This window comes from Bufo bufo, chromosome 4 (genome assembly GCF_905171765.1).
Source record: "Bufo bufo chromosome 4, aBufBuf1.1, whole genome shotgun sequence".
In the NCBI taxonomy this organism is placed as follows: Eukaryota; Metazoa; Chordata; class Amphibia; order Anura; family Bufonidae; genus Bufo; species Bufo bufo.
The window spans coordinates 209,813,030-209,833,745 of record NC_053392.1 but is presented as its reverse complement, the minus strand read 5'-3'; the positions used below and the strand labels follow the sequence as shown (position 1 = coordinate 209,833,745).

General features: G+C 45.1%; 1 protein-coding gene across 1 annotated transcript in view; it reads left to right on the top strand.

The window, feature by feature from the left end:
• Nucleotides 1-519: 519 nt before the first annotated feature.
• TBL1XR1 (TBL1X receptor 1) overlaps nt 520-20,716 on the top strand; it is a 120,407-nt gene continuing 100,210 nt past the window's right edge. The window contains exon 1 of the mRNA XM_040428252.1: nt 520-765. The gene's annotated coding sequence lies outside the window, so the exon portion shown is untranslated. The remainder of the gene's footprint in view (nt 766-20,716) is intronic.

Below are 20,716 nucleotides of genomic sequence, written 5' to 3'. Positions count from 1 at the left end.
GTGTGTGTTGTGTCCCTGGCAGTGTGGTGGAGCTGTGTGTGTTGTGTCCCTGGCAGTGTGGTAGTGCTGTGTGTGTTGTGTCCCTGGCAGTGTTGTGGAGCTGTGTGTGTTGTGTCCCTGGCAGTGTTGTGGAGCTGTGTCCCTGTGTGTTGTGTCCCTGTCAGTGTGGTAGTGCTGTGTGTGTTGTGTCCCTGTCAGTGTGGTAGTGCTGTGTCCCTGGCAGTGTTGTGGAGCTGTGTGTGTTGTGTCCCTGGCAGTGTTGTGGAGCTGTGTGTGTTGTGTCCCTGGCAGTGTTGTGGAGCTGTGTCCCTGTGTGTTGTGTCCCTGTCAGTGTGGTAGTGCTGTGTGTGTTGTGTCCCTGTCAGTGTGGTAGTGCTGTGTCCCTGGCAGTGTTGTGGAGCTGTGTGTGTTGTGTCCCTGGCAGTGTGGCATTGCTGTGTGTGTTGTGTCGCTGGGAGTTGCAGGGAGAGGAGGCCTGGGCGCCGCCACTTTCGCCCGGCCGGTCACCTCCCGAGCGTTGAGTGTCTATGAGCCGTTGGCTGCACTGAAACGTTTGGCTCTTTCTCTTAGTAACAGCTTTTTACATTCTGCCTCAATTCCTCTCCAGCCTAATCACTGGTAACTGCCCCCTCCCCCACCCGGTATCTGCTGGATTTACCCCCTCCCCCCGTCCTGCTCTCACCAGGGTAATAACCGCATATTACCGGGCTGCCTGGCGCTGTATCTGCTTGGGGAGGGAGCCGCTTATTTTGCAACACTATCAAGGTAAGTGCCCTTGTCTTGTATCCAGGGGCCGGGGTGCTCCGGGCACGTCGCTCCACAGACTAGCTGGAGGGGGGGATGGGCAGTGACAGCTCGGTCAGGACATGGCGCTGCCAGGGTCCCTGGTGCTGTACGTGGCCCCGGCGGGGTGGGGGAGCTGCGGGGAATCCCTGACTGAGGAGTGGGGGAGGGGTGTTTCTGTTTATCCGCCTTAACCGCTTCGTTGCCGGAGAGGTCCTGCCGCCCATCCCCCACCCCTCGGGCCTTTACGGCACGTGATAGGCTGGTGCTGAGCCGCCCTTCCCCCACTCCCCGCAGTGACCGGTCCGGTGCCCTTTCCCCCAGTGAGGGCCCCGTGCTGTGTGTTACATTGTGTGTGCTCCTACACAAGCAGGAAACACGTGTGGGGGAGGGGAGCTGCTCACTTCAAGGCTCTGACTCTGTCATTTTCCTGGTTTCTTGGAGGATAACATGGCGATTGCTGACCCGACTGCGCCTGACCGTTCCTGTGTCGGAGACTCGAGGTCGTCGCGGTCCGTGGACCACTTGGTGGCATAAATCTAAGATCGTGGACTTAAAGGGGTCCTCCGGATTTTGGGAAAAATACAAGCTTTCCTTTGAGCTTCTGACGAAAGATGGTTTTGTTAACACCCATCTGACGCTCGGGCCCCAACCGGAGGTGTGCGCTTTTCTGCATAGTCGTAAATGCGAGCCAAGCGAGGAAAGAAGTGCACACGTCCGGTTGGGACGCGAGCGCAGCGCGGACGGGTATTAATGAAACCGTCTGTCTTCTGAAGATCCGCGGAATGCTTGCATTTTTCATAATGCCCGGAGATCCCCTTTAATCCCTTCGAGGCACAGCCATTTTTTCACCTTCCTGACACAGCCAAATTTTGCACTTTATGCGAGAATGAGGCACATTTATCAAGCTCGCCTGCTTTTAGGCGTAAAATTGGACGGGCGTATTTAATTTGTCGGTCTTTTGAGTATTTATTAAGTCGCACAGCAGTTGATGAATTGTTAGTCTGGCCTCTGGTGGTTGTTTTTCAGTACGACAGGTTCATATTCGCTTAGACTGGTCTAATTTATTTGCTTATGAAAAAAGTCACATGTGTCCCGGAAAGTGTGACTTTTAATAAAAATAAATAAATCGCATTTTGAAAGCAGACGAAGAAAAGTACGCCAGCCCTAGAGTTGAATAGAAATTGGACTGTTTTAGTGACAAATTCGGGCACAAAAAGGGGCTTCTACATAAATAGGTCGGGGAAAAAGTTGCAATAGTTAGAAAACTTCTGAATTAGTCAAAAAAATTTAAATGGCTGAAGGAAGTGCAAAAGTCTCCAAAACAGGTGCAATTATAATAGTAAATGCAACAAAAAAAAAAACTTCTTTTTTTTTTTTTTTTTTTTTTTTTTTTTTTACTAAAAACAGGCGCAAACATTATAGTAAATGGTCCCCAATAACTTTGAAATGTTTTACTTAGCCAACCGATTCTGAGTACACATCATACTTAATGTTAGTGGTAAGTTTGAGGCGATATGTTTGACCTTTATTAAAAAAAATCCAAAATTTACAGAAAATTTGGAAAAATTCCCTACTTTCTAACTTTTCTGCTTTTAAGGCCTCGTGCACACACCCATATGTATTTTGCAGTCCACAAAATACAGAGACCCTCCATGCTGCATCTGTGTTTTTTCCGCAGACCAACTGACTTCATCCGTGTGCTTTCTGCATCGGTAAAAAAAAGTAGAATATGTCCACAAAGTGCAGACCCCAGACCCCCTGAAGTCAATGGGGCCGCAAAAAAATACGGACGGCACACAGGCCATATCCGTATTTTGCAGATCAGCGATTTGTGGACTCCAAAACAGATAGGATTTCGTACATGAGGCCTAAGACTGGTAGTGATGCGTCATAAAATAGTTAACAGTCACCATATGTCTACTTTATGTTGTCATCGTTTTGTAATTTTATTTTTTAGGACGTTAGAAGACTTAGATTTTATAAGAAATTTTTTACATTTTCAAGAACATTTCCAAAACTCACTTTTTTAAAGACTAGTTCAGTTAAAAAGTCACTTTGCGGGGCTTACATACTAGAAACAACCCATAAATGAGCCCCTGTAAACTGCTGTATGGGCACTCGGCAGGGCACAGAAGGAAAGGAGTTCTATATAGTTTTTAGAGGTCAGATTAAGCTGGAATGGTTTTCAGGAACCATGTCACATTTGAAGAGACCCTGAGGTACTCCTACAGTGGAAATCCACAAAAAGTGACCCAATTTTGGTAACTGTAACCCTCTAGAAATGTAACAGGAGAAAAGGGACCCCACAATTTGTTACATATTTTCTATTAAATGCGACAACACCCCATAAGTGGCCGTAAACTTCTGTATGGAAACGCCAATTTTTTTTTTTTACAGCATTCACCTGATGGGATAGATCATGTGATATTTTTTATAGAGCAGGTTAATACAGCCGCAGCAATACCTAATGTGTATAAAATACATTTGCATATTAAATACAGAGGAGTCGGAGTTACCAAAAACTGAGGAGTCGGACCATTTATCTACCGACTCCACAGCCCTGGTGTATACATTTATTTTTTTTCAGTTTTACATAATAAAAGCATTTAGCAAAAAAAATACGAAAACATGCTTTTGATAAAGACCAGAGTTGGTCGAAACGTCGCTTTGTTATGCTGCTGGTTTAATAAAAAGCCGATTATTCACCAATTGTAGAGTGCTGCGCATTTCTATATATTTTTGATACGTGACGGGACCCTCAGCCAGGATCCCCATCCGCGGGCACCATTACCTTCACTGTTGGTACGTTTTTCCCACATTGGGATCTGGAGTGCTGCTTATCCTTCAGTATTAGTTTTAGGGCTTATGCAAATGACCGTGTGCCGGCCGGGCCTATGCATGGGCACCGACCGCGGGGCCGCCGCATGTGGATCGCGGACCTGTTCACTTGAATGAGGTCTGCGATCCGCATCCGACTGTCCGGGCCGCAAAAAAGTAGTGCATACACTACTTTTTTGTGGTGCGGAGGCACGGACAGAAAACCCATGGAAGCACTCTATTGTGCTTCCGATCCGTGCCTCCGTTCTGCACCGCATCTCGTGGGTCCGCATCCGTGATGTGGGGTGCACACGGCCGGTGCATGAGCACTTACCCAGCCTGGGGGTTGAGCCTCATAGGCTTCTGTAGCTGGCAGGCCCCGAGACTTGTGTAAGGCCTTGGGCTGCAAAGGGAGGGAGCTCCCTTCCTCTATAAACCCCTTAGGCCTCGTGGACACGACCGTATTTTAGGTCCGCGTCTAATCTGCATTTTTTGCAGATCATACATGTCCCATTCACTTCTATGAGTCCGCAGCTGGGCCGCAAATGATAGAATTGTCAGTTTGGCAGACAAGAATAAGCTTTTTGACAGTGGGTCTATTGAAAAGTGCAGATTACACACAGACAGCATCAGTATTTTGCGGATCCGCGGTTTGCGGACCACAAAATGGATATGGTCGTTTCAGGAAGCCTTAGATGGAGAGGTCAGCATTGAGCACGTCATCTAAGAGGTTAAAGGGGCCTTCTCTTTATTTTTCCAAGGCCAGTGACGATACGCTCATATGTCACGTGGCCCAGGAGCAGCTCAGCCCCATAGAGGTGAGGGGGCTCAGTGCGATACCAAGCACAGATACTGATGGCATCTACAGGATAGGTCATCAGCAAAACAAAAATCTTAAAAGAAAACCCATTTAATCTGCCGGCATCGGTGTTCCGCCGATACTATCGATAGTCAGCAACAGCCAGGCCCTTCTGCAGATTGGACAACACGTAAGGCTCATACCAATAAGGGGTTAATAATTTTTATATAGCGGCAGCGTATTTTGCAGGGACATGACAATCGCAGAAAATTCAAAGCTGTTGTATTTTTATTTATTTGTCACAATTTGCATGTGACTGCTGTCATAGACAATACAGGTTGCGTCCGTCTGCGACTTGCCTGCGGTTTTTCTGTGATCACATGACAGCCACAGTCACAACAGCCACTGACTTGTCATCGTGCAGCCCCAGCCTTATTAAAGTGGTTTTATGACGTGTTAAAGGGCATCATTAACCCCCTCCCACCCCCGTCTGTGGCGAACAGGCCATACGTACCCTGTCTCTATCGGGAAATGAATGGGAGCTGTGGAGAGGATAGTGTACCCCAGTGGTTGGACCCCCCCACCAGTCAGTGTTTACTGGGAAACCCCTTTAACATTCACATTTATTTCTTTTTTACCACTAGAACAGTGATGGCGATCCTTCTAGAGACTGAGTGCCCAAACTGCAACCCAAAACCCACTTATTTATCGCAAGGTGCCAACATGGCAATGTAACTGGAATACTACAGTCCTATAATATAGTATATCTTCCTGCATACATTCAATGCGCTGCCTGTGCCATTCATAGTGGCAGGAACAGTCTAAGCCACGTTGGTACACCATAGACTTTTTCCAGGGCGCGAGTAACATAGAAACATAGAAACATAGAATGTGTCGGCAGATAAGAACCATTTGGCCCATCTAGTCTGCCCAATATACTGAATACTATGGATAGCCGCTGGCCCTATCTTATATGAAGGATAGCCTTATCCCTATCCCATGCATGCTTAAAATCCTCCACTGTATTTGCAGCTGCCACTTCTGCAGGAAGGCTATTCCATGCATCCACTACTCTCTCAGTAAAGTAATACTTCCTTATATTACTTTTAAACCTTTGCCCCTCTAATTTACCCACCGAGAGGGCTCTGAGTGCCACCCGTGCCATAGGTTCACCACCACTGCACTAGAGTATATTCACACGCAGCTGTTGAGTTGCGGTTATAACGGAAGAATTGAGTTTTTCCGATGTGGTTTTAATGGCTCCTCCTCTGGGTACGTCCGCACGTGCCAAACGTAGCGGAAAAGTGGGCAGTGCTGTTTGCAAAAACTACATCCGCAGGTCACTTTACGTTGCAAATCCTCAGCTATTCCGTCACATGTAAACCTAACCTTAATGTCTTTTTATGTAGACCAGCGTTTCAGGAGATTATCGGGAAGGAACCAAACATTTCCGATAATTGCCTGATAGTCCGCAGAGATGAGGGTACATTTACATGCAGCAATCACCTCTGCTGTTAGGTGACGAGCAATTTCTTGTTCCCATAGAAAATCGTAGTTTCTGGAAACTGATTTTAGGGCAGGCCGAAAGAACGAGCGTTTCCTCATAGATCTGGCGATCGCGCTGGCACACGTTCAGGTTTTTTAATGGAGTTTTTGAAGCTAAACGCAGGAGTGGATTCTAAAACAAAAAGTTGCGTTTAGGCCTCATTCACATCTTCATCAAGGAGATCCGGCTGCCTGATCGGCACAAATGCAGTCTGTCGGACAGACAAAAAAACGTTGCATTGGTAGTGGCTGCGCAGCCATTAACCAGCATTTCTACAAATGTACTGTATTTTCCTGCGTATAAGACTTTTTAACACATGAAAATCTTCTCAAAAGTCGGGGGTCGTCTTATACGCTGGGTGTCGTCTTATATACCGGTGTATATAGTGTGCTGAAATTTACTTCCTAGCCGGCCTGGAGAAGCTGTCCTTTTCCAGCTTCAGGGACAGGCGCCCTCTAGCAGAGCCACCGGGCGCTACATCCCGGCCAGCCTCTCCCGAATCAGCCCCTCTCCCTGCTCTCAGTGGTTTTCTCATGCCGGCAGTATCACATTGCGTACGATCGTCTTGGAAATAGGAAGGGCTGGGCAGGCAGGGAGAGCTGACCCACCTAATCCAAGCAGGCTTTGTATGCAGTGTGCACAGAAAATACCGGTACATCGCTTGCCGTGATTGTCTGGTTGTTGTATACTGGGTTGGATTGGCGATTCTGAGGGAAGGCAGGGGGAAGCAGGAGCATCTGCACTTCAGCCAATTCTAATGTTGGAACGGCAGACCTCTAATGAAGTTTGGTGTGCATTAGGGCTGCACGATATATTGCAAAAATAATCGAATCGCAATAATCGGCAAATGCGATATGGCGATTCGGCCGACCCGAAAATGCCGCGATTATATATGAAGGGGCCCCTATTAATAAAATGGCCAGCCTCTGTACTCACTTTCACTATGAATGCACGGCAGCGAGCCGGCCGGCCGGCGCGTGACTGACGTCACTTAGTCACGCTCCTGCTTTCTGAATTAAGTGGGAGGAGCGTGACAGTGACGTCAGTCACGCGCCGGCCGGCCCGCTCGCTACCGTGCATTCATAGTGAAAGGGAGTACAGAGGCTGGCCATTTTATCAATAGGAGAGTTATGTGCACAGTTTAGGACACATGAGGGGACACATAGGGCCATGAGGGGGACCAGCATAAGATGCTATATGTGTGTCTTATGCTGGCCCCCCTCATGGCCCTATGTGTCATAGCACACATCCCACGTAACGGCGTCCTCCACAGATCCCCCACGTAACGGCGTCCTCCACAGATCCCCCACGTAACGGCGTCCTCCACAGATCCCCCACGTAACGGCGTCCTCCACAGATCCCCCACGTAACGGCGTCCTCCACAGATCCCCCACGTAACGGCGTCCTCCACAGATCCCCCACGTAACGGCGTCCTCCACAGATCCCCCACGTAACGGCGTCCTCCACAGATCCCCCACGTAACAGCGTCCTCCACAGATCCCCCACGTAACGGCGTCCTCCACAGATCCCCCACGTAACGGCGTCATACCCAGCCACGTCAGCGGCTCATATGGGAAAATCCAAGCAAATAGACCTCTAGCACAATTCCCTTAAAATATCGCATCACATATCGTTATTTTTAGGGCCCTAATCGCATTCGCACAAAATTCCCATATCGTGCAGCCCTAGTGTGCATCTTATCTGTGGTGAAAAAACAGAGTCTATCTGGGGAGCATATACATGTGGTGGTGAAGACAGTACAGCACCAGTATCGGTTCATACAGTACAGCACCAGTATCGGTTCATACAGTACAGCACCAGTATCGGTTCATACAGTACAGCACCAGTATCGGTTCATACAGTACAGCACCAGTATCTTTACATACAGTACAGCACCAGTATCTTTACATACATTACAGCACCAGTATCTTTACATACAGTACAGCACCAGTACATACAGTACAGTATACAAATGGCTAACAGTCAAGACCCCATCATGGCTCTACCAGCAAGAAGAAAGAAATATGAAGCCAGTTTCAAACTTAAAGTTGTAAACTATACCAGGGAACATAATAACTGCGCTGCTGCAAGACAATATGGAGTAACAGAAAAGCTGGTTCGGGACTGGAAAGCAAATGAAAAAGCATTAGAGAATATGCCAAGGGGTAAGTGTGCACTAAGAGGCACCCCACATTGGCCAGAACTCGAAAAACATGTAGCAGACATGGTGAATGAGCATCGCGAAAACAGTTATGTAGTGACACAAAATAAAATACGTTTGTTTGCACTTCAGTGGCCAAATCTAACCCAGATCACAGCAACAGATTTAAGGCCACTGTATCCTGGTGTACTCGATTCTTGGAAAGGCATAATATGGTACTGAGGCAAAAGACGAAAATTGCACAACAATTACTTGATGCCAAAGTAAATAGCGTTGGAGGGGTCGTCTTATACGCTGGAAAATACGGTACATCCCCAATAATTGGTCTGATCATTGGTCTGTGTAAAAGGACCTTTAGGCCTCTTTCACATGAGCGTGACGGATTAGGTCCGGATTAGTTCAGGATGCGTTCAGTGAAACTCGCGTCATTTTGCAAGCAAGTTCAGTCAGTTTTGTCTGCAATGTTGTTCAGTTTTTTCCGCGCGGGTGCAATGCGTTTTGATGCGTTTTTCACTGAAGCCCCATTTACTTCTATGGGGCCAGGGCTGCGTAGAATCTAGAACATGATAACTTTGTTCATCTCCAATTATAACCTTTCCATGGCGCACATTTTATAATCCGCAGCATGCTCTGATTTTTGTTTTGGAATCTTTTTTTTTAGCAGGGTTTTGAAATTTGCATCCACTTGTATTGTACTGTAAGTTGTCGTGGATTGGCGGTGCTAAAATCTGTAGCGTATTAGACTGCGTTTTCACATGGCAGATAATTTCCCTTGGCAGATTTGACCATGAATACAGTTGTGTTAAAAATAATAGCAGTTAGACATCACTTACCTGAGCAATCACTGTTTTTGGTAGAAATGATATTTCTACATGGCAAATAATTTACTAGCAGGTGTAGTAGAGTAATAGAAATCCAACAGTCATGACCTGCATGATTCTGTGTAATTCAATCACTAATTGAAAGGGGCATGGTCAAAATAATAGCAGTGTGGAGTTCAATGAGTGAGGTCATTCATTCTTTGAAAAACAGGTGGCAATTATTGCCCTTATTTAAGGAAGGAAGGCAACAAATGTTGTACATGCTGGTTACAGTGCATTTCTCTCTGAAATTCTGAGGAAGAAGGGGTCGTTCCAGACATTCTTCAGAAGAACAGCGTACCTTGATTAAAAAGTTGATTGGAGAGGGGAAAACATATAAAGAAGTGCAGAAAATGATAGGCTGCTCAGCTAAAATGATCGCAAATGCTTTAAAATGGAAACCAAAACCTGAAAGACGTGGAAGAAATGTTTAAAGTCACCTGTGAGTACTGTTACAATTAGAAGACGCCTATGTGAAGCCAAGCAATCTGCAAGAAGCCCCCGCAAAGTCTCACTGTTGAAAATAAGACGTGCTGAGGAGGTTACAATTTGCCAAAGAGCACATTGACTGGCCTAAAGAGACATTTTGTAATCTGATAAAAGTAAGATTGTTCTTTTTGGGTCTAGTGGCCGGAGACAGTTTGTCAGACGACCCCCGAACACTAAATTCTAGCCACAGTTCACTGTGAAGACAGTGAAGCATGGTGGCACAAGCATCATGATATGGGGATGTTTCTCATACTACGGTGTTGGGCCTATTTATCGCATACCAGGGATCAGTTTAAGGGTCCATTCACACGTCCGTTTTTTCTTTCCTGATCTGTTCCATTTTTTGCGGAACAGATCTGGAACAGATCTGGACCCATTCATTTTCAATGGGTCCTGGAAAAAATCGGACAGCACAATGTGTGCTGTCCGTTTCCGTTGTTCCATTCCGCATGTCCATTTAAATATAAAACATGTCCTATTCTTTTCCGCAAAATTCGGATCCTGGTACAATACAAAGTCAATGGATCCGCAAAAAACGGAAGACATTCGGATGTCATTACGTATGTCATCCGTTTTATGCGGATTCCGTTCCTGGAAACTACATTTTTATTTTTTATTTTTTTCCCAAAGAAATCCAAACAACTTTATTTGCTTATTGAAATTTATACATGTTTTCGTTTTTTGCGGATCCGCAAAAAACGGATGACATACGGATGACATACGGAAACATTTTCAGGAACAACGGATCCGCAAAAAACGGACCGAAAATCAGGATATAGAAAAATACTGACGTGTGAATGTAGCCTAAATACATCAGAATACTTGAAGAGGTCATGCTGTCTTATGCTGAAGAGGAAATGCCCTTGAAATGGGTGTTCCAACAAGACAACGACCCCAAACACACAAGTAAATGTGCAACATCTTGGTTCCAGACCAACAAGATTGACGTTATGGAGTGGCCAGCCCAATCCTCGGATCTTAAGCCAATAGAAAACTTGTGGGGTGACCTAAAAAATGTAGTTTCTGAGGCAAAACCAAGAAATAGAGAAAAACTGTGGAATGTAGTCCAATCATCCTGGGCTGGAGTACCTGTTCACAGAGGCCAGAAGTTGGTTGACTCCATGCAACACAGATGTACAGCAGTTCTCAGAAACAGAGGTTATATAACGAAATAATAGTGAAATGATTCAAAGGAAAGCAAAATCTTCAAACATTTTTCAGTTTATATACAGGGAGTGCAGAATTATTAGGCAAGTTGTATTTTTGAGGATTAATTTTATTATTGAACAACAACCATGTTCTCAATGAACCCAAAAAACTCATTAATATCAAAGCTGAATATTTTTGGAAGTAGTTTTTAGTTTGTTTTTAGTTTTAGTTATTTTAGGGGGATATCTGTGTGTGCAGGTGACTATTACTGTGCATAATTATTAGGCAACTTAACAAAAAACAAATATATACCCATTTCAATTATTTATTTTTACCAGTGAAACCAATATAACATCTCAACATTCACAAATATACATTTCTGACATTCAAAAACAAAACAAAAACAAATCAGTGACCAATATAGCCACCTTTCTTTGCAAGGACACTCAAAAGCCTGCCATCCATGGATTCTGTCAGTGTTTTGATCTGTTCACCATCAACATTGCGTGCAGCAGCAGCAACCACAGCCTCCCAGACACTGTTCAGAGAGGTGTACTGTTTTCCCTCCTTGTAAATCTCACATTTGATGATGGACCACAGGTTCTCAATGGGGTTCAGATCAGGTGAACAAGGAGGCCATGTCATTAGATTTTCTTCTTTTATACCCTTTCTTGCCAGCCACGCTGTGGAGTACTTGGACGCGTGTGATGGAGCATTGTCCTGCATGAAAATCATGTTTTTCTTGAAGGATGCAGACTTCTTCCTGTACCACTGCTTGAAGAAGGTGTCTTCCAGAAACTGGCAGTAGGACTGGGAGTTGAGCTTGACTCCATCCTCAACCCGAAAAGGCCCCACAAGCTCATCTTTGATGATACCAGCCCAAACCAGTACTCCACCTCCACCTTGCTGGCGTCTGAGTCGGACTGGAGCTCTCTGCCCTTTACCAATCCAACCACGGGCCCATTAGACCACACCCCTTCTCATTACAGAGATGCACATCACCTAATATGCTTAATTGGTAGTAGGCTTTCGAGCCTATACAGCTTGGAGTAAGACAACATGCATAAAGAGGATGATGTGGTCAAAATACTCATTTGCCTAATAATTCTGCACGCAGTGTAGTGAATGTTTGAGTTTGTAAAGAAGAATGCTAACGCTGCTATTTTTTGAACAGTCTTCTTTAGAGGAACAACTCAAGTTTGATATATTTGTCTTCATGTTTTGATTTGGAATAGAATGTGCAGTGTTCCCAATGCATTTGTGTGTATGGAACTAAAAGCTATTAGAAGGATTTTGAGCTTTATTCACTTTTTTAAACACACTGCTATTATTTTGAACACAACTGTATGTGTTACATGCAGATCTTGTCTCAAATCTGGCTGTGGATTCCCCACTCGTTTCCCCAAACTGCACAGGAAAGGGTGAAATCCACAGCGTTACCGCACAAGCATGCTGCAGATTTGAGATTCCGTAAAATGCTCTGATATACGTGCAGACAGTTTGGAATGCTTGTGGATCAGGTTCTCATAACCCCATCCATTTATATTCTGTGATATGATGCTCCATACGATACAATCCTTCCTTTTATACATGACACCCCTCCCAGTGCTGGGGACTTGCAGCATAGCGAGACCAGTCCAGGAATGGGGGCATCTATTGCTAAACATTTGGGCAGACATCATTGGGCTACGTCCACACCTGCATTCGGTAAATCTGGTAGTCTGTTACCACTGGAATTACCGTATTTGGCGCAGCCGGACACAGGTGTGGCCTGCCTCATCCCTATCCGCTATAATGGGATCTGTCGGGTGCCCAGCAAGAATGCCGGCTTTCTGACGGAAGCTCTCTGAATATGGTGATTGCGGTAATCGCTGGAACGGACTACCGGATTTACTGAACCCAGAAGTGAACCTAGCCTTAGAATAAAATGAACAAAGTGGACTTAGATCTCCAGATTTTATGTGAGCTCCTGAATATATATTTTTTTCTTTTTGTCTTATTTGAAGAATTCTTCTTCTCCAGTTTGAACCGCTATAAGGCTACCTGCACACGTTGTGGATTCTTGTGTGGAACGGTCACCGCGTAATACCGTACCAGTGCTGTGGAAGGGTGAGATCTGTAGCAACACTGCATCAAATCTGAGATGAAATCCACAAGTAGCACATCCAGATTTAGGTGCGGAAACGCACAGGAATCCACATGGAAATTTGTGTGGCTTTTCAGTTTGTAGACCTGCAGACTTGCGGAAATGTGTTACTTGCAGATTTGAGGCAATGTGGCCACAGATCTCGCTCTCCGATTACAAAGGGTGAAATGACCTCTGCATGGAAATGGTGTGACATTTAGGGTCCATTCACACGTCCGTAGTGTATTGCGGATCCGCAATACACCCGGCCGGCACCCCCATAGAACTGCCTATTCTTGTCCGCAATTGCGGACAAGAATAGGACATGTTCTTTTTTTTTTTTTTCCGGAGCCGCGGACCGGAAGATCGAGGGCGTGCTCCGGAAATGCGGACAGCACACTGTGTGCTGTCCACATCCATTCCATATAGAGAATAAATGGGTCTGCACCCGTTCCGCACACATTCACGGACGTGTGACTGGACCCTATCTGCACACCATCCTTCACCCTTAGGGGGGTGCCTTCACATGCTGTAGATCTAAACATGTATCAGTAGTTCCTAATAAGAATAAGGGCTCATGCACACAAACGTATTTCCTTCCCGTGTCCGTTCTGTTTTTTGTTTTTTGCGGACCGTATGCAGAACCATTCATTTCAAACGGTCTGCAAAAAAAACGGAATTTACTCCGTGTGCATTCCGTTTCCGTATGTCCGCATTTCCATTCCGCAAAAAAAATAGAACATGTCCTAGTATTGTCCGTATTACGGAGAAGGATAATACTGTTCTATGAAGGGCCAGCTGTTCCGTTCTGCAAAATACATACGGTCGTGTGCATGAGCCCTAAAGGAAACTATATGAACCTGACCCAGAAGCTACAGTATTCTGGATGTCAGCCTGATGTCATTTCAGTCCTCTTGTTCTGACCCTGGTGGTTAGTTTCGGCTATGCAGTGACATCCTGGTGACAAGTTTCGGTAACACGTTGACACTTATGTATTAATATGCACAGCTCATAATAGTCATAATCTAGACCCAAATGAGACGTGACTGTAAAGCCAGTGTTTGAGGAGACTGCATTAGGGAGTTTGAAGGGCATTGAATCGATTTTTGTGAGGAGAAACGTGGTTTAGGCGGGCTGAAGTATGTTCTCAGATGGAATCTCTCCTGATCACAAGCCCCCCTTAGCTTGGACAGTCCTCTCCTGTTTGACAGTAGATGAGGGGGCTGCATCCTCTGCACCAGTGGCACCCAGTAGAGCGAGACGTAGCACGAGCATGGGGCCATGGTTATGCAGGTTATACGATCATGAAATCCACTTTTTAAACCCCCCCCCCTTCCTTCCCCCATGCCATGATCATCGGGATCCAAAGACCGTTTCAGTACAGCTGTGGTTTTACTGTATGTCACATAACTGACCCCCAGGTCCCCATCCATGTGCTATGAATACACCTACGATCCTAGGCCGCTGCATCTGTAAGGCGAGAGCTGGCGGCCACGACGGATCCTCTTTTGCACTAGCATTGCACATGTTTATTCAGCGCATGCACAGAAGAGGATCTGTCCCACAGACTGTAATGGGCGTATTGGGAAACAAATCCGCACAAAACTCGGACATGCAGCGGATTTAAAATACTGGTGGAAATGATAGGCCCATGTGTTCAGCTCTATTCATTAATATCGGCAGCGGATTCCAGTACATAAAATCTAGGCCAGCTACAGATGTCCTCAAGAACTAGCCCGCACTAACCTCCTTGGATAGACTTATTCCTCTCCTCTGGTGGCCATTAAGTCACAGCTACTTCCCTGAATTTTCTTCAGTTCAAATTATTGTTTCTACTTAAAGAGGTTCTCTGGGCTTTTAATATTGAGGACCTATCCTCAGGATCTGCGGGGTGCCAGGTGTCGGACCCCTTCTGATCTGATATTGATGACCTATTCTGAGGATAGGTTATCAATATTAAAAACCCGGAGAACCCCTTTAATGAAATTAGTAAAAAGCGGCACCGTATTTTTTCCGCCCTTGTAGAGAAAGTTGTATCACTGTATTAGGCTACATGCACACAAACGTTTGTTTCCTTGTTTGTTCAGTTTTTTTTGCGGATAGGATGCGGACTTATTCATTTCAATGGGTCCGCAAAAAACGCGGACAGCACTCCGCATCAGTATGTCCGTTCCGTTGCCCCGCAAAAAAAATAGTGCATGTCCTATAATTTTCTATTTTGCAGACAAGGATAGGCATTATTACAATGGATCCGCTAAAAAAAAACGGATCCGCTAAAAAACTGGATGCCATACGGAACGTCATCCGTTTTTTTTTGTGGACCGCAAAACACATACGGTCGTGTGCATGTAGCCTTAGGCATGCACAATTTTTTTGGTGGAGCTACGGACATACTGATGTGGACAGCACACCGTGTGCTGTCCGCCTTTTTTGCGGACCCACGAACAACGTTTGTGTGCATGAGGCCTTACTTGTATGTTTTTGCTGGTGAGAACCCGCACAGGTGTGTGGTATAACTCTTATGTCTTCTGTTGGAAATGTATCATTCTTGTTTCAGGTTTAAAATCTCTGTAAGGCCTCATGCACACGACCCTTCAGTTTTATTTTTTTCCGGTCCGCAAACTGCGGATCCGCAAAAAACGGAAGCAGTCCGTGTGCCTTCCGCAATTTACGGAACGGGCGGCCCATTGTAGAAATGCCTATTCTTGTCGGCAAAACGGACAAGAATAGGACATGTTCTATTTTTTTTGCGGGGCTACGTAACGGAGCAACGGATGCGGACAGCACACGGAGTGCTGTCCGCATCTTTTGCAGCCCGATTGAAGTGAATGGGTCTGCATCCGAGCCGCAAAAACTGCGGCTCGGATGCGGACCAAAACAACGGTCGTGTGCATGAGGCCTAAAAGTATCATCATGATAAAGCTCTTTTCACATCTGCATTGCGGCCTCCTAGAAGCCATATTATAGATCCAAATGGCACCTGATGCATAATGGAATAGGGGGTAACTTTCATACTTGGCACAACCCCTTTAAGGGTAGAATTTATCATAAGCCACTGCTTGAAAAGTTGCAAGCATAATCTCAGGAAAAAAAATTAAATGGGGACTTTGGGTTTTTACAGCGCTCGTGGCACTCTTTTAACAAGTGGGTGGAGTTTGGAGCTTAGGGGGTGTGGCTTCCAGCTGCCCAACTGATTTACCATAGTTTATCACAATGGGGCATATATAAGAGCGGAGCTCAGAGGTGGTGTAGATGTGAAGTACTATAAATGTAGATCCAGTATACATGTATGGCTGCAGGAGCGGCACCCAGATTACTGTCATGTCCAGATCATAGGAATTACTTCTTTTTTTTTTATCCAGTTGAAAATCTTTAACGGAGTGCTTGTTTTTCTAGGATTAAGACAAGGATTCATGGGATTAGTCGGAATAGATTTGTTTAGCTTTTTTACTATACTTGAGAAGTTTGTCTCATTCCTGCCTCAAAGAGAAAACGAAAATTTACAAAGCCGTGTGCACAGTGCCCATACTGGAAATGATGGGTGTGCTTGTCACTAAAACAATGAATTCTGTCCAGTGTTTCTTTCTGGTTGCTATCAACTAAAGAAAAGCACAAACTTCTTTAAAGGGACTCTTGGGAATATTGTATGTACCGGTAATTTTTATTAAAAAAAACAAAACGGGTTAGTAGATGGTTTTCTGGATATAATATTTTGAGGTCACTCCATGTATCCTGCTTGCTCTCCTGGTTCTTTAAAGGGATTGTAATGCCCATATACAGTGGATATAAAAAGTCTACACACCCCTGTTAAAATGAGACAAAGCTAAATCATTTCAGAACTTTTTCCACCTTAAGGGTACATGCACACGTCCAGGATTCATGTGCGGAGAATCCGCACTGAAATCCGCAGGTGTTCGCAGGCAAATCTGTGCGGTCAATCCGCATTAATTGGTGCGGATTTGCATACGGATTTGCGTGCGGATTCGGTGCGGATTTTCCGCATGCGGATTTCACTAAGTGAATGAAGAAAATCCGGTCAGGAAAAAAAAAATTAATTGACATGTCGCGGATTTTAAAATCCACACCGCAGGTCAAAATCCGCGCGGAAAAAATCTGCATCGTGTGCATTGAGAATTTGAAATTCTCATAGAATACAATGGACATGACCTACGGTGCGGATTTTCCGCACGCAAATCCGCGCGGAAAATCCGCACGCAATGTGACCTATAAACTGTACCACTCAATTGAAAAACAAACTGAAATCTTTTAGGTGGAGGGAAGAAAAAAAATAAAAATAATATGGTTGCACAAGTGTACACACCCTTAGGCCTCTTTCACACGACCATATGCCTTTTTCAGTGTTTTGTGGGCCGTTTTTTCCGGATCCGTTTTTTGTTTCCATTTCACCGTTCCGTTTTTCCGTACGGCATATACAGTATACAGTAATTACATAGAAAAAATTGGGCTGGGCATAACATTTTCAATAGATGGTTCCGCAAAAACGGAACGGATACGGAAGACATACGGATGCATTTCCGTATGTGTTCCGTTTTTTTTGCGGACCCATTGACTTGAATGGAGCCACGGAACGGGATTTGCGGACAATAATAGGACAAGACTCGAAATGCGGACACACGGAAACGGAATGCTCACGAGTACATTCCGTTTTATTGCGGACCCATTGAAATGAATGGTTCCGTATACGGAACGCAAAAAACGTTTGTGTGAACGAGCCCTTAAACTAAGGCCCCTTTCACACGAGCGTGTATTCCGCGCGGATGCGATGCGGGAGGTGAACGCATTGCACCCACACTGAATCCCGACCCATTCATTTCTATGGGACTGTTCACATGAGCGGTGATTTTCACGCATCACTTATGCGTTGCGTGAAAATCGCAGCATGTTCTATATTCTGCGTTTTTCACGCAACGCAGGCCCCATAAAAGTGAATGGGGTTGCGTGAAAAATTGCAAGCATCCGCAAGCAAGTGCGGATGCGGTGCGATTTTCACGCACGGTTGCTAGGAGACGATCGGGATGGAGACCCGATCATTATTATTTTCCCTTATAACATGGTTATAAGGGAAAATAATAGCACTCTGAATACAGAATGCAAAGTAAAATAGCACTGGAGGGGTTAAAAAAAAATAAAAAAATTTTTAACTCACCTTAATCCACTTGCTCGCGTGGCCCGGCATCTCCTTGTGTCTCCTTTGTTGAAGGACCTGTGGTGATTCACCATGGTAAAAGATCATGTGACGTACCATGTGATGACCGGAGTGATGTCAGGTCCTTGAACTATAATTAATGCTCACCACAGGTCCTTCAACAAAGGAGACACAAGGAGATGCCGGGCTACGCGAGCAAGTGGATTAAGGTGAGTTACATTTTTTTTTTTTTTTAACCCCTCCAGCGCTATTTTACTTTGCATTCTGTATTCAGAATGCTATTATTTTCCCTTATAACCATGTTATAAGGGAAAATAATACAATCCACAGAACACCGATCCCAAGCCCGAACTTCTGTGAAGAAGTTCGGGTTTGGGTACTAAACACGCACAATTTTTCTCACGCGAGTGCAAAACGCATTACAATGTTTTGCACTCGTGCGGAAAAATCGCGGGTGTTCCCGCAACGCACCCGCACATTTTTCCGCAACGCCCGTGTGAAAGAGGCCTTATACTTTGTTGAAGCACCTTTTGATTTTATTACAGCACTCAGTCTTTTTGGGTATGAGTCTATCAGCATGGCACATTTTGACTTGGCAAGATTTGCCCACTCTTCTTTGCAAAAACACTCCAAATCTGTCAGATTGTGAGGGCATCTCCTGTGCACAGCCCTCTTTAGATCACCCCACAGATTTTCATTCCGATTCAGGTCTGGGCTCTGGCTGGGCCATTCCAAAACTTTAATCTTCTTCTGGTGAAGCCATTCCTTTGTTGATTTGGATGTATGCTTTGGGTATATGCCATGCTGAAAGATGAAGTTCCTCTTCATGTTCAGCTTTCTAGCAGAAGCCTGAAGGTTTTGTGCCAATATTGACTGGTATTTGGAACTGTTCATAATTCCCTCTAGCTTAACTAAGGCCCCAGTTCCATCTGAAGAAAAACAGCCCCTTGGCATGATGCTGCCACCACCAAGCTTCACTGTGGGTATGGTGTTCTTTTGGTGATGTGCCGTGTTGTTTTTGCGCCAAACATATCTTTTGGAATTATGGCCAAAAAGTTCAACCTTGGTTTCATCAGACCATAACACCTTTTCCCACATGCTTTTGGGAGACTTTAGATGTGTTTTTGCAAAATGTAGCCTGGCTTGGATGTTTTCCTCAGTAAGAAAAGGCTTTCGTCTTGCCACTCTACCCCATATCCCAGACATATGAAGAATACGGGAGATTGTTGTCACATGTACCACACAGCCAGTACTTGCCAGATATTCCTGCAGCTCCTTTAATGTTGCTGTAGGCCTCTTGGTAGCCTCCCAGACCAGTTTTCATCAATTTTGGAGGGACATCCATTTCTTGGTAATGTCTCTGTTGTGCCAAATCATACATCAGCATGCTGATGAAAGCTGGATGTGCTAAAACGCGTCCATGTATGAATTGGATATAATATGAAGCAATAAAGCCTTGAAGATCATTATAAGCACTTGCTGGGATTTACTTTACTCACGTTGTGGTCTTGTGTCCTCCCTGTGCAGGTGCGCTCTGGGTCCAAGTGCCGGCTATTCTTTGGATTGCTATCCCCAGGTAGGGCATCAATATCTGATCAGCGGGAGTCCGACACCCGGCTCCTCTGCCGATCAGCAGTTTGAAGAGTAGGTGGCGCTCCATGTGAGCAATGCTTTCTCTTAATTTCACTGCCAGTCGTCTCGGATGCCCAGTGTAATGATGAGTACTTGGATTACAATATTCAACCGCTCCACAGGAGAAGACGCAAAGTGTAATGACAGGAAGCAGCACTCGCATGGAGCTCCGCCTCCTCGTCAAACAACTGATCGGCAGGGGTGCCGGGTGTTGGACTCCCACCAATCAGATATTGATGACCTATCCTGACGATAGGTCATCTATATATGGCTGGACGGCCCCTTTAACTCTCACCTTTGTGTAGACTTTTAGCATGGCGGACAGCCTTATTTGACTCTCTCAGACCATTCACTGTGGCCAGAAGGGAAGGGGGATGAGTGACACTCAGAGCATCACACATTAAACTAAGTGTAATGCTGTTCTGTCATACCATACTTACCAACGTTTAGGTTGGTATAATCGAGACTTTCAAAACCTCGGCCCTTGGAATGTCCACTTAAAGGGGTTCTCCAGGAATTAAGAAAATGAAAATACGTAAATATTACTTTATTATAAATATATTCCCTGACACCTTTCATTAGTTATAATGCCTAATTTTTTCTGGGGAGCAATTATTAGGAGAAATAAAATGTCCGCTGTCCTATTAGTACACACAAAACCTGTCCTAATCACACAGCAGGCCAAGTTTCTTCCGAGCACTGAGCTAAAGAGCCGCCTCATCCTCCTCTCTGCTCTGCTTGTCAGGGGTTATGTTCCTGAATAGAGTTGAGCGGACACCTGGATGTTCGGATTCGGCCGAACTTCACAAAAAAGTTTGAGTTCGGGACCCGAACTTGACCCCGAACCCCATTAAAGTCAATGGGGACCCGAACTTTGAAGCACTAAAATGGCTCTAAAAAAGTCATGAAAAGGTCTAGAGGGCTGCAAACGGCAGCAAAATGTGGTTAAGAGCATGGCAAGTGTGGATATGGAAATGACTTAAAATAACATAAAATATGTAAAAATATAAAATAATAATCTTGATCTAGGAGGAGGAGGTCCATATGGAGTGGGAGGTCGAGGAGGCGGTGGATGTGGCGGTGTAGGTGGAAGCGGCGGTGGAGGAGGTAGCCATCACTGGTTTTTGGTTCTGTCTTTTTTATTTTTATTTTTTTGGTTCAAATTTGGGTAGACCCCAAAACATT